At 42.5% G+C, this 14193-nt stretch overlaps 1 protein-coding gene across 5 annotated transcripts in view; it reads left to right on the forward strand.

The window, feature by feature from the left end:
• RAB27B (RAB27B, member RAS oncogene family) overlaps nt 1-14193 on the forward strand; it is a 154360-nt gene that overhangs the window by 41933 nt on the left and 98234 nt on the right. Inside the window, exon 1 of one of the 5 annotated variants that reach the window (XM_072133842.1) lies at nt 546-683. The exons of the other annotated variants lie outside the window; for them this stretch is intronic. The gene's annotated coding sequence lies outside the window, so the exon portion shown is untranslated. Of the gene's footprint in view, nt 1-545; nt 684-14193 lie in introns of those variants that run through there. 5 annotated transcript variants of the gene reach the window in all.

The following is a 14193-nucleotide window of genomic DNA, read 5'->3' on the forward strand; positions in this document are numbered from 1 at the left end:
TTTTCTTCTTTCTCCTATAATTCTCTTAATGGATGCCATAATAAGTTAGAATGAGTCATTACAGTGAAATTGTCTCAAGTTTATGGATAATACTATAAAATAAGCCGTTACACTGTGTAAATGCGGCAGACGTGTTTGATGTTGTGCGGTATAATACAGCAGTTTCCATTTACTTCCCAGCAGGGAGGGCATTATTGGATATATGATGCACGCATAGCGACACGCCAGAGAGAGTGCGGTATTATTTTACAATCCCAGGTATAGTTGAGTGATGTAGCAGAGCTGAGTTTGTTGTATGGTGACAATATCTGGGGCTCCATGGGAAAGGATTGATGGAGGGTATATAATAAATGGTTAAATGACAATCTGGGCTCTGCTACATCCGTGTGACGGTGATCAGGCGGTCACAAGGCTCTTTCGGTTTGGCTCGTGCTGATCGGTGAGCTGATTGTGCGAGCGATTCTCAGAACATTATGACAAGTGACGACGGTATCGTGGTGCGATCCTGATACAATCTCTGCTCTGGTTTGTGTTTGTCAGACGGTTACAGGGTGTTCAGACCCAGGAGGGCGAGGAAGATAAGGCTGCAGTGATGTAGCGGTATTATCTGGATGCGCTACTATATACTGTAAGTAACAGCAGGACTGGGGGACAGCGGGTGACACGTGGCGATTAGTAGTCAGGTAACGGCAGTCTCACCTCTACCTTCTGCCATTCACGTATTTACTATATACTTACTATGTGACTATTGTTACGGTTTTATAGTTATGGTAAAGGGATTTAGCAGGGGATTGTGGCGCACGTGATCGGATTTTGGTGCTGCTACGCTGCTTTCATGTGACAGAAAACGGGGGGGGGGGGGCACGCTGTCGGATGAGCCGACGGATTCGGACTGAGCGCGGGATTTAACTTTTAATTTGCGACAATGCAATTACATGCACCAGGAAGAAGAAGGTGAACTCCGGGGACCTGAGCGGGGAAGTGACACATGCAGGATATCGGGTGCGCGATCTTAGTGAATCGCGGCAAAGTTCATTATCGTCGGACATTCTGGATCAGGGATCGCGCCAGGGACGGGAAAGTAAATGTGCCCCATTATGTAGTGTTAGCATAGCTACTCTGTATATAACCCTCCAATAGATATTGTATAGTGTTATTATAGTTACACCGTGTATTACTCTTCTATAGATATTGTATAGTGTTAGTATTGATACATTTTGTATAGATATTGTATTGCATAGCATTATTATAATATACTGTATAGTACCGCACTATAGACATTGCATAATATAGTTACACTGTAAATTTCCCTTCTATAGAAATTGTATAGTGTTAGTATTGATACATTTTGTATAGATAGTATATTGTGTAGTTACACTGTATATTACTGCACTATGGACACTGTATAGTTACACTGTATATTACTGCACTATGGACACTGTATAGTTACACTGTATATTACTGCACTATGGACACTGTATAGTTACACTGTATATTACTGCACTATGGACACTGTATAGTTACACTGTATAGTACTGCACCATAGACATTGCATAGTGTTAGTATAGTTACACTGTATATTACTGCACTATGGACATTGTATAGTTACACTGTATATTACTGCACTATGGACTCTGTATAGTTACACTGTATATTACTGCACTATGGACTCTGTATAGTTACACTGTATATTACTGCACTATAGACACTGTATAGTTACACTGTATATTACTGCACTATGGACACTGTATAGTTACACTGTATATTACTGCACTATGAACATTCTATACTGTAGTTACTGTATATTACCCTTCTATAGATATTGACAGATCTGTAAACATTATGTAGCTTGTACCACTAATAGATAAGGCTCACAATAAAAACAGTTTTCAGTGACCGCACATTTGTATCACAGCTACGGGAGGCCCAAAAGATACATAAATTGCAAGTCACTTCCCATAATGTGCCATATAAACCCCATATAGTCACACACAAGTCCATAAAGCAAGAACTGTAAGGGCGCAGCCTGGACCCCTGTGGATCAGACGTATCGGCTATTTCAGGTCTTCCAGTTCTTTATGGACTTCTGTATTGTTATATTATATATTTATATGGCACATTATGGTTAACTACTTGCGCTTTATGTTACTTTTGGGCCTCTCATAGCTGTAATAAGATGCCGTGGTGGCTGAATGCTGTTTGTTTTGCTGTATTAGTATTATTATACCATGAAGTCCATTGTATGGCACTAGTCTGTAGATGCTGTACACATTTTCCCACTCTCCCGGATTGACCATTCTGCGCCTGGGTTTCAATGGGAGCTGTTGGATCCATCACGGTGTCACTGCTTTGTGTGGCATAGGGTGCCCTCTGTGCATTAAATGGTACTCAGTGCTTACTCTATTTGGTGTTACTAGTTACATTATACTATTGTGTGTGGGACTATATACTAGCATTGTTTGTATTAATTAGAAGTAGTATAACACTCTTAATTTGACAGTATTAGGCTACATTCACACTACAGTATGGGGGACGTATATACGGCCGACGTATATACGGCCGATATACGTCCCCCATACACTCCTATGGGCTCACGGCCCTGTACGGGAGCGGTACGGTGCAGCACACGTGCGGCACCGTACCGCTCCGTAGCCCGGGGAAAGATAGGACATGTCCTATCTTTCCCCGTATTACGGCGCCGTGCGCCATTAGTTCCTATGGAGAGGGGCGGGGGTGAGTTGCGCTCACCTCCTCCTCCTCTCCCCGCGCTGCCGTGTGCCCGCCGTGCTACGGTGCGGCGGGCTCACGGCAGTGTGAATTTAGCCTTATGGCGGTGTTTTCTTCCATTGGTCTTAACCCTAAAAATTCTGTATCAAACCTTCAGAATGTTATTATTCTTTTTATTCTTCTACCCAATTTTTTTAAGTTGAAGGAAATCTACCATTTGTTTTAATGCTTTGTGAACCAAACATAACTTGAGATAGCTGTAGCTACACTGATGCAGAAACATATCTTGTTTCATCCGTGAGCTGAGTGGTTTTGCTCAAAAAACAATTATAATATTGAGGACTTAGGGAAAGCTGGTTGCAGGCTGGTTGCTGTACATAAACACATTACACGGAGCTGCCTGAACTGTCCAGATAGGAATAATCAACCTGAGCTGGATGACTTATACACAGCAGCTGGAGGATGGTGCAGCGATTTGATTACTTCTGCCTGTCAGGCACAACACCGTGATTACATCATTGGAGCAGTCAGGGAATGTAACTTGAGGGGGTGCAGAGGTTGTGATCGCACCCGGGCCCAAGAGGTTTAGGGGGCCCTTATGGTGTCACTTTCCCATATGAGAAGACTATTACTATAAACCATACATTATAGTCGGGGCCTAGCACAGACTTTGCACTGGGTCCCATCAGCTTATACTTACGCCACTGGGAGCAGTGTATAATTAGTGAAAGAGGAGAAGCACCGGGGCAGCCACAGGGGTGACAGAGCCTCATTATCATAATTTTATGATTGTTTTTTCAGCAAAACCACTCGGTTCAGGGATTAAACAAGATATGTTTCTGCAGCAGTGTAGCTACAGCATTCTCAAGCTAAGTTTGGTTCATAATGCATAAAAGCAAATGGTATATTTCCTTTAAAGTGAGCCTGGCACCAGGTTTTAATCCACTTGCACCCTCAGATAGGGTATGAAATATCCTTTCTAATGTTCCTCTTTTAATGTAATCTTATACGTTTGCCTGAGTCGGGCAGATCTGACTCTTTTCACCCTATTGTTACACAAGTGAAGTTTAGTGGTTGCAGGGGGAAGATCATTTAGAAGCCCCTATCTTCAGTTCTATAGCACCTAGTAACATACTTTTTGTGTCACATTAAAGATCTCCTCTTTCAAATCACACCAGGTTTACAGTTCTGTAAACTGCACAACTGGACATACAAGCAGTTCAATAATAGATGGGAACTGGATCTCTATCTGCAGCTTGTATTTCTGTCTATGTATTTAGTTGCCTGTATCTCTGGTTCTGTAGCTCAAAAAAGACACTGTCCTAAATCTTCTTATCTTTTATATGACACCAGCATCATGTTTCTAGGTGCTATAGAACAGAATATGGTGACTTCTGAATTGACTCTCCCCCTGCAACCAGTAAACATGACTCATCTGACATGGGGTGAGAAGAGTCATATTTACTTGACTTCAGTGGAGATTTTATATGTAAATAGGTGAGATTTCACATTAAAAAAGGGAATTTTGGAAACATTTGGTACCTGAGAGGAGCTGGGAGTTTAGTGGGGTAAAACCTGGTGACAGGTTCTCCTTAAGTTTATTGGATTATGTTGTTTTGGGGAACACATTTTTAGGTACTATGAAATCATTTAGGGTCGGCGCTGTGTTGTAATGTGATGTGAATCTATATTTTAATTTCTGCCTGGTGATAACCCGTCAGTGTATTGTGTTCTGTCCCCTCGTCAATTTTTCTGCATAATTGACTCCTAGGACGCAGGCGTTCGTCTAATCAGCAGGACCTAAATAATTCATCCGCTATAATCCATGAGAAATGTCAGATTCCCCAAGACGTGGGAATAGACATCCTGCCTACAAAAATAACAATAATAATAATAACAAAAGTAATTAAAATAAAGAGGAACACAAAATTCGGCAATCGTATGTCATGTGACCGTCAGTAGAAAGCAGTGTTATTTTGGGGGGTTCTACCAAAAATGACGCAATGGAAAAGTATTCAGGAGGCCATGACCTCCCAATGGACCCTTGGCCGGCCCCGCCATTTTTACTAGGGTGGAGTTTAATCGCGGACAGTTTTTAACTACCCCTAATAATCTGAATTACAAGTGACTTTTTTTTTTTTTTTATAAATTCTTTTTTAAATTGAATTCATTACATTGCGGACATTAAAAGGGAACTCCGGGGACCTGAGCGGGGAAGCGACATATGCAGGATATCGGGCGCACAATCTTAGTGAATCGCGGCACAGGGCATTATACACGGACAAAGCACTTTCCTCCAGATGGGTAAGTAAATGTGCCCCAGTATATATACACATTGGGGCTCATTTACTTACCCGATCCTGTCGCGATCCAGCGGCGCGTTCTCTGACGAGGATTCGGGTCTTCTATTGATTCAGCAAGCTGGTGCGTCCAACTTCCTGCAGGTGTCGCTGCTGCACCCAGGTCCGCCGGAGTTCACCATCTTCTTCCCGCTGCATGTAAGTGCTTGATTTTGCGTCACACTTCGTTTTTTAAATTGTGCGTTTTTTCCGACAACCGGGCCCCCGATTTCTGTCGCAGGAAAGCCTGCGACGAAATCCGATCCCGTGCGCCAAAATCCCGGCAGAATTAGTTGCAAAACGGAAAAAGTCTGGAGCCCTTAGTAAATGAGCCCCAATGTGTACATACATACAACATATAAACCTATGCATCATACACACAGAAATACAGCATATACACATCACCTATGCACACACATATACATACTCATACCCCATATATACACATACAAATACAGTATACACAGCCGAAACCCCAGATGCCGGGGCCCAGATTGCTACTTGGTTATGTTACCAGAACCAAGCCTACTACATAAAAACAGCACCAGAAACAATCTTACTACATAGAAAGAGCACCGGAACCACGATTACTACATGGACACATTACCATAAATAAGATTAATGCAGGCGGTCCCCTACTTAAGAGAACCCGACTTACAGACGACCCCTAGTTACAAACGGACCTCTGGATGTTGGTAAGTTACTGTACTTTATCCTTAGGCTACAATAATCAGTTATAACAGTTATCACAGGTGTCTGTAATGAAGCTTTATTGTTAATCCTGGTTCTTATGACAACCCAACATTTTTAAAATCCAATTGTCACAGAGACCAAAGAAATTTGGTTGGGGTTACAATTATAAAATATACAGTTCTGACTTACATACAAATTCAACTTAAGAACAAAACTACAGAACCTATCCTGTACGTAACCCGGGGACTACCTGTACATATGTTACTAGAAGAACCAAGCCTACTACATACAAACAGCACCAGTACCAATCTTTCTACAGAGATAGAGTATCGGAACCACAATTACTACATAGATACATTACCAGAACTAAGATTAATACATATATATGTTACCAGAACTAAGATTAATACATATATATGTTACCAGAACTAAGATTAATACATATATATGTTACTAGAAGAACCGATTATTACATAATTAGAGTGCTGGAACCAATCTTGCTACATAGATACATTACCAGAACCAAGATTACTACATAGACATGTTACCATAACTAAGATTTATACATAAAAACAGCACTGGAATCAATTTTACTACATAGATAAAGCATCAGAACCAAAATCACACCATAAATATGTTAACAGCATTAAGATTGATACATAAAAATGTTACCAGAGCCAACCTTGCTAGATAGTAATGGTACCAGAACCAAGCAACTTATGATATAGATACAGGGCCAGAATCGAGAGAACTACCGTTTATCTGGACTCCCAGTAAGCCACCCCCCCCCTAAAAAATAAAAAAAATCCTGGCACAACCTTGGCCTATGCGAGCAATAGGAGTATAACAGCAGCTGAATGCAGACAATAAAAAAAAAAATTACATTTTTGGATGAAAAACTAAATATATGACCTGATTAAAACCTTATTATTTAAACACAACCTTCTTAAAGAAAATAATCTCCCCTTCCATTATGATGAACGACTTCTTCCCGTTTAAGGCTCAGCCGGTGTGTGATAATGTTACAGCGACTACACGGGGAAATGGAGATTTAATGGGAAGTTAATTATCCCGTGAATTTCACAGTATTTTATGGAGGGATCTGCCGGAGCTGGAGGACGGGAGGTGAAAACCACTTAAAGTGGATAATTTATAATATATGGAGGGAAGTATCCAGCCCCAACACACACATGTACTCTTCTGGGGAAAGCTTTCTACAAGATGTTGGGTTGTATCTGTTTTTCAATGAGTTTTGTCCATTCATCTAGAACAGGGATCAGGAACCTTTTTGGCTGAGGGCCATGAATGCTACATATTTTAAAGTGTAATTTTGTGAGAGCCATACAGTTTGAACCCCCCTTCCCCCAGTAAATAGGTAGCCACACTACATGTCCCCCAGTAGATAGAAAGCCACAGCTCATGCCCCCCAGTAAATAGGTAGTCACAGCTCATGCCCCCCAGTAGATAGGAAGCCACAGCTCATGCCCCCCAGTAGATAGGTAGGCACAGCACATGCCCCCCAGTAGATAGGAAGCCACAGCACATTCCCCCCAGTAGATAGGAAGCCACAGCACATGTCCCCCAGTAGATAGGTAGCCACGGCTCATGTCCCCCAGTAGATAGGAAGCCACAGCACATGTCCCCCAGTAGATAGGAAGCCACAGCACATGTCCCCCAGTAGATAGGAAGCCACAGCACATGCCCCCCAGTAGATAGGTAGCCACAGCTCATGCCCCCCAGTAGATAGGTAGCCACAGCTCATGCCCCCCAGTAATTAGGTAGTCACAGCTCATGCCCCCCAGTAGATAGGAAGCCACAGCTCATGCCCCCCAGTAGATAGGTAGGCACAGCACATGCCCCCCAGTAGATAGGAAGCCACAGCACATTCCCCCCATTAGATAGGAAGCCACAGCACATGCCCCCCAGTAGATAGGAAGCCACAGCACATGCCCCCCAGTAGATAGGTAGCCACAGCACATGTCCCCCAGTAGATAGATAGTCACAGCACATGCCCCCCAGTAGATAGATAGTCACAGCACATGCCCCCCAGTAGATAGGTAGCCACAGCACATGCCCCCCAGTAGATAGGTAGCCACAGCACATGTCCCCCAGTAGATAGATAGTCACAGCACATGCCCCCCAGTAGATAGGAAGCCACAGCACATGCCCCCCAGTAGATAGGAAGCCACAGCACATGCCCCCCAGTAGATAGGAAGCCACAGCACATGCCCCCCAGTAGATAGGAAGCCACAGCACATGCCCCCCAGTAGATAGGTAGCCACAGCACATGCCCCCCAGTAGATAGGTAGCCACAGCACATGCCCCCCAGTAGATAGGTAGCCACAGCACATGCCCCCCAGTAGATAGGTAGCCACAGCACATGCCCCCCAGTAGATAGGTAGCCACAGCACATGCCCCCCAGTAGATAGGTAGCCACAGCACATGCCCCCCAGTAGATAGGTAGCCACAGCACATGCCCCCCAGTAGATAGGTAGCCACAGCACATGCCCCCCAGTAGATAGGTAGCCACAGCACATGCCCCCCAGTAGATAGGTAGCCACAGCACATGCCCCCCAGTAGATAGGAAGCCACAGCACATGCCCCCCAGTAGATAGGAAGCCACAGCACATGCCCCCCAGTAGATAGGAAGCCACAGCACATGCCCCCCAGTAGATAGGAAGCCACAGCACATGCCCCCCAGTAGATAGGAAGCCACAGCACATGCCCCCAGTAGATAGGAAGCCACAGCACATGCCCCCCAGTAGATAGATAGTCACAGCACATGCCCCCCAGTAGATAGGAAGCCACAGCTCATGCCCCCCAGTAAATAGGAAGCCACAGCACATGCCCCCCAGTAGATAGGAAGCCACTTAACTTAAGGTTAACTGTGCCTGTTCCTGATGAGGGGTTCCCTTTCACAACAGACTGGTTTGTGGAGAACTTGGTAACTACATAACGGGAACTTGTCAGCAGGATTTTGTATATACAATTAATGGCAGTTGCTGCAGGTCCCATTAAAAAGATAAGATTTCTGTTGGTTTGTTTTTGAGAAATGACATTTAGAAAAGGTTTCTATTTCTACTCAACTTAAAACTCTCGGTGCCAGAAGATGAACAGAGTTGGGATTTTCTAAATGTAATTTCTCAAAAAGGAACCAGAAATCGTTGTCAAATACATGTCTGTGTTGTGCGTAATGGCACCTGCAGCAGCTGCCATTGATCTGATATATGAAATCCTGCTGACAGATTCCCTGCATTGCCTCCACGGTTCATCTATAGCAGTGATGGCGAACCTTTTAGAGTCCGAGTGCCAAAACTACAACCAAAATCCACTTATTTACCCTGAAGTGCCAATGCGCCATTTTAAGCAGTAACTTCTTGCTCCCTGTTCTTCCACTTCTTTAATTGTATCAGCCGCCTGAGGCCACCAATACAGTTGAAAGAAGGAAGGCAAATTCAGACTGTCATTATAGCTTCTCTCCAGGGTCTCTCTGTCTAGAAAGAATGGTGGGTCCAACATGAGGACCTCTAAAGATAATGCAGTTCTTTTCAACACCTTCTCACTTTTCAAGCAGTTCCAAACAGCCAATGAAGTGTCGCTGTAAAATAGCGCTGAGAGCAGCATCTCGTAAGTTGCCTGGGACTGCAGGAAGATTTAATGGATTTGTTCCTGTCTGGTGAACTCTGTCCTAGGTTGATAGCATGAGTGCCCACAGAAAGGGCTCTGAGTACCTCCTCTGGCACCCGTGCCATAGGTTCGCCATCACTGATCTATAGCATTATATCATTCACATCAATGGGCTGCATGTATAATACAGGAGAGGATGTGTCCTGCAGAGATATAGGAGCACATTTACTTACCTGGTCCTGTCGCGATCCTCGATCCGGACTGTCCGACGAGGATGAAGTCGGGCGCGATTCACAAAGATTGTGCGCCCGAGATCCTGAATGTGTCGCTTCCCCGCTCAGGTCCGACAGAGTTCACCTTCTTCTTCCTGGTGCATGTAAGTGCATTGTCTTGCGACACAATTTGACATGTTAAGTCCCGCGTGTTATCCGAATCCATCGGCCCGCCCGCCGATTTGTGTTGCGTGAAAGCCGGCACAGATGCGCCAAAATCTGATCACGTGCTACAAATCGGAAGTCGTCAGATATTCTGACCATAGTGCGGACCCTTAGTAAATGAGCCCCATAGAGATGTTCTCTGCTTTCTACTCTGACCCAGAGATGAGCACAATTTTGGGCTGCGGTTCCTTTGGCCCACTAGATACAAGTATTCTGGGGCCCTCCTTTCATTATCCTCTAAGAAATACCATACTAGCCTCTATATTTGGTTGCCTCCACTATAAGCGTACAGTCTGCACCCATATGAGGGGTCTCTGGTGGTCCAGTCCAACACTGGATGAGGACCCCGAATAGAAGACCCTTCTCCATTCACTAAGATGTAGAACAATTGCTGTAGATTTTACACCGCATTTTGTAATCAACTTGTTACTCCATCTAAATCTTGGGTTAAGTATGAACTCTAGAATTTTCCAATACCCGGGCTGCATGTCATGATGAGAGTTGTAGTCCTTCGGCTGGCAGTCTGCTGCTCCTGTCTCCGCCTTCGCTATAGGATAATTTGTAGTTTCCATCGGCAGGGGGATCACCGCAGCGAGTGTGAATTACAGATTACTAATTAATGTTTAGGTGGGGAAGAGAAATTGTTATAATTTGTTTCCGGAATGACAGGAATTTCACGGACTGAATAATGCAGGGAGGAAATTGATGGGAAGAATCCGACTGTCAATATTAATTACCTTACACGGAGAGTGAGGAGACGTGATTTATTAATAATTATGACTGAAAGCAAATGTGTGGAGGCGACTGGTTCAGTCTGATGTTTACTTTGGTGTTTTTTGCTGAAAATTTGTATCAATCAATCAATTCATGTATCTATTTATCTCATATTTATCTATCAATGCTAAGTTTCAGTTTTTTTACTACTTGTGAATAGGTCAAGTCCACAATATGCACTCGCATATTGGTGCAGCTATCTATCTATCTATCTCATATCTATCTATCTATCTATCTATCTATCTCATATCTATCTATCTATCTCATATCTATCTATCTCATATCTATCTATCTCATATCTATCTATCTATCTCATATCTATCTATCTATCTCATATCTATCTATCTCATATCTATCTATCTATCTCATATCTATCTATCTATCTCATATCTATCTATCTATCTCATATCTATCTATCTATCTATCTATCTCATATCTATCTCATATCTATCTATCTCATATCTATCTATCTATCTCATATCTATCTATCTATCTATCTATCTCATATCTATCTATCTCCTATCTATCTATCTCATATCTATCTATCCATCTATCTCATATCTATCTATCTCATATCTATCTCTCTATCTCATATCTATCTCTCTATCTCATATCTGTCTATCTATCTCATATCTATCTCATATCTATCTATCTATCTCATTTCTATCTATCTCATATCTATCTATCTATCTATCTATCTATCTCATATCTATCTCATATCTATCTATCTATCTCATATTTATCTATCTCATATCTATCTCTCTATCTCATATCTGTCTATCTATCTCATATCTCTCTATCTCATATCTGTCTATCTCTCTATCTCATATCTGTCTATCTATCTCATATCTATCTATCTATCTATCTATCTATCTATCTATCTATCTATCTGTCTATCTATCTCATACCTCTCTCATATCTATCAAAAATGGAAAGTTCTGAGCAGCACATTGTAAATTCTATTTATTGTGGGTGCAAATGTATAAGGTTCTTGACATGAACGCAGACAGTTGAAACGTTATCATATTCTGTCGAATGTTGCGCCAGCGCATGATGCTAACCCCGCCCCTGCATACGCCGGATATATAAAGAGGCAGCGGCTTGTGTGTAGCCAGAGGGCACCTCCCTCCACCGCCCCCTTCATGCCTCTCCCCACCTACTTGGCTATTGATCTATCTTTCTATATACAGGACGCTGTGATACTTTGTAGACTTGGTTATGTCAGATCCCCAGTGTTATATATTATCCGGGCAGCGTGCTGACTGATGGAGCGGCATCTGACATGTTCCATTAATCCTATATTTCCCCGTATCCAGTAGTAATGATGTTTTCTGGAGGGTAGGGAGCGTTGGCAGAGGGCTGACACTACTCGGCAGGAGCTGGCACCAGTCTCCTCCACGTACAGAAATGAACAGCTGTGAATTACAGATTAATTAGAGCAGCTGTGGCATTGACGTGGAGCTCGCATGTTTACATAGGAGATACAAGGAGGGGGAGGGGGATGATAAATATTTAGAAAAAAAAGTGTCTTGATTATTAATTTTTTTGTAAATGTGGCATCTCCGAGTCACCAGCCCACCTATAGGGATGAAACGCAGGGGGGATATCTGCAGCCTGGGGGGGGGGGGAGTATACACAGATGTTGTGAGGATCAAAATTGTAAGGATTTGAGTAAATTAAGTATAAAAAAATACAAGTGAAAACATAACCTTCCTCGGATGCCTTATTTCTGCGTTCCACATTCTAAATTCCATCTCTTATATTCCCTTTTTTTTCTGCGAAAGTAGCCACCACTAGGGGGAGCTCAGTGACTGAAATGAAGACATCAAACATTATGTTTTGTTCGTGGCAGAGATCTTCTCTTTTGAAATATTTTCCTTTGCATTACAGAGCATAGATTCATCTCACATGCTGCAGAGTTTAAATCTAAAATTTAACCCCTTCATAACTGAGGATCATTGGCGCTTGAATGTCCCAGGTCAATTTTTGCAGTTTTGTTCTGCTCCTCTTTGAATGACAATATCTTTGGAACCGCTTAGATATCGTAACAATGTTGACTTTGTTTTATTCATGACTTGCGAGACTTTAACTTAGTTTTATTAATGTTTTTTTTTTTTTTTTATAAAATTGACTACAAATGTGAAAAAAAATTGTCATTGTTCCAGTTAAAGTTTTTTTTTATTTTTTAAAAAAAGTAGTAAAATTTAATAAACCTTTACCAAAATATGTAAGAAATATGTACAGGATCATCATATCCGCCTCTCCCAGGTTTAGCTACAGATGCAGAGGGTGCATGTACTTCTGCAAGTCTTTCAGCTGACGGGCTGGAGGGGGGCACATTACAAACGCCTATATCTCCTGAACCCTGGCACCAAGAAACACAATACTTGTAGCATATTAAACAGGAGAATCTCCCCTTTAATTTGATGTCAATGTGTTTTGGATATTTCACAGAAACAGAGATATCTATTGTTAAATTGACAGCCGGATTTTTTTTTTTTTGTACTTCAACTTTAACAGTGGATATCTCCAAATCTGTGAATCATCCATTCTCAATGCTAATATATTAAATAAAAGGGATAAAATTAAAGGGAAGATCACCTTGTTTAATATGACACCTAGATTGTGTTTCTAGGTGCCAGGGTCCAGGAGATACAGACCTTTGAATGTTTATAAATGTGCTTTCCGCAGGGGGTATGTGAAATATGACGTATGTAGCTGTATGGCAGTCATGAAAGGGTTACTTTTTTTTCTCAATAGGGTTTTTCACGTCATGTGAATAAGATTTGGAAAAAAACTCTTATTCATGTTGCTGTGTAAAATGTAGGAGATTTTCTGCAACTAAATTCCGCAGAGCATCAGTCCCATGTGGACAAAGCTTTATATATCAGGAGTGTTTCTTCCCACTGCTGTGCTCTGTGCTCTCTGCATGCAGTGTTCATCCTTTGAAAGGGCTTTGAAATAATGTAATGCTGAGATCTCACGGCATAGAAGTGTTGGGGCACCCAAATGCAGCAAGTCCAGCAACAATCCTGGAATTCAGAGTTCTGCTGCTCCCTTGCATAACAACTTTAAAATTGATATTTAAAGGATTTTCAGGGTTAAAGGGGTTGTCTGGCAAAATAGAAAAAAAGTTGTGCCAATGATAGTTTAGTAACAAATGAACCGTTTACTCATGTAATGTCATTAAACATTTTGACATCTTGTATCAGTTTTTCAGTCTCTATGTTGAGGAAATGCTTTAAATATTCAGGGACTGTCTCATGTCAGCACTCACACTGCCCCCAGAGATTAATATAAAGGTATGATTACACTTCTCTATTGGGACAATACTGGGGCAGATTTTCTTACCCGGTCCGTTCGCGATCCAGCGGCGCGTTCTCTGCAGTGGATTCGGGTCTTCCGGCGATTCACTAAGGTAGTTCCTCCGTCGTCCACCAGGTGGCGCTGCTGCGCTGAAGTTCCCCGGAGGCGCGCTGGAATGCCCTGAAATTCACCGGCCTATACCTGGTGAAGGTAAGTGTAATTTTCGCGACACATTTTTTGTCTTAAATGCGGCAGTTTTTCCGAATCTGTCGGTTTTCGTTCGGCCACGC

This window comes from Engystomops pustulosus, chromosome 1 (assembly GCF_040894005.1).
Source record: "Engystomops pustulosus chromosome 1, aEngPut4.maternal, whole genome shotgun sequence".
Lineage (NCBI taxonomy): Eukaryota > Metazoa > Chordata > Amphibia > Anura > Leptodactylidae > Engystomops > Engystomops pustulosus.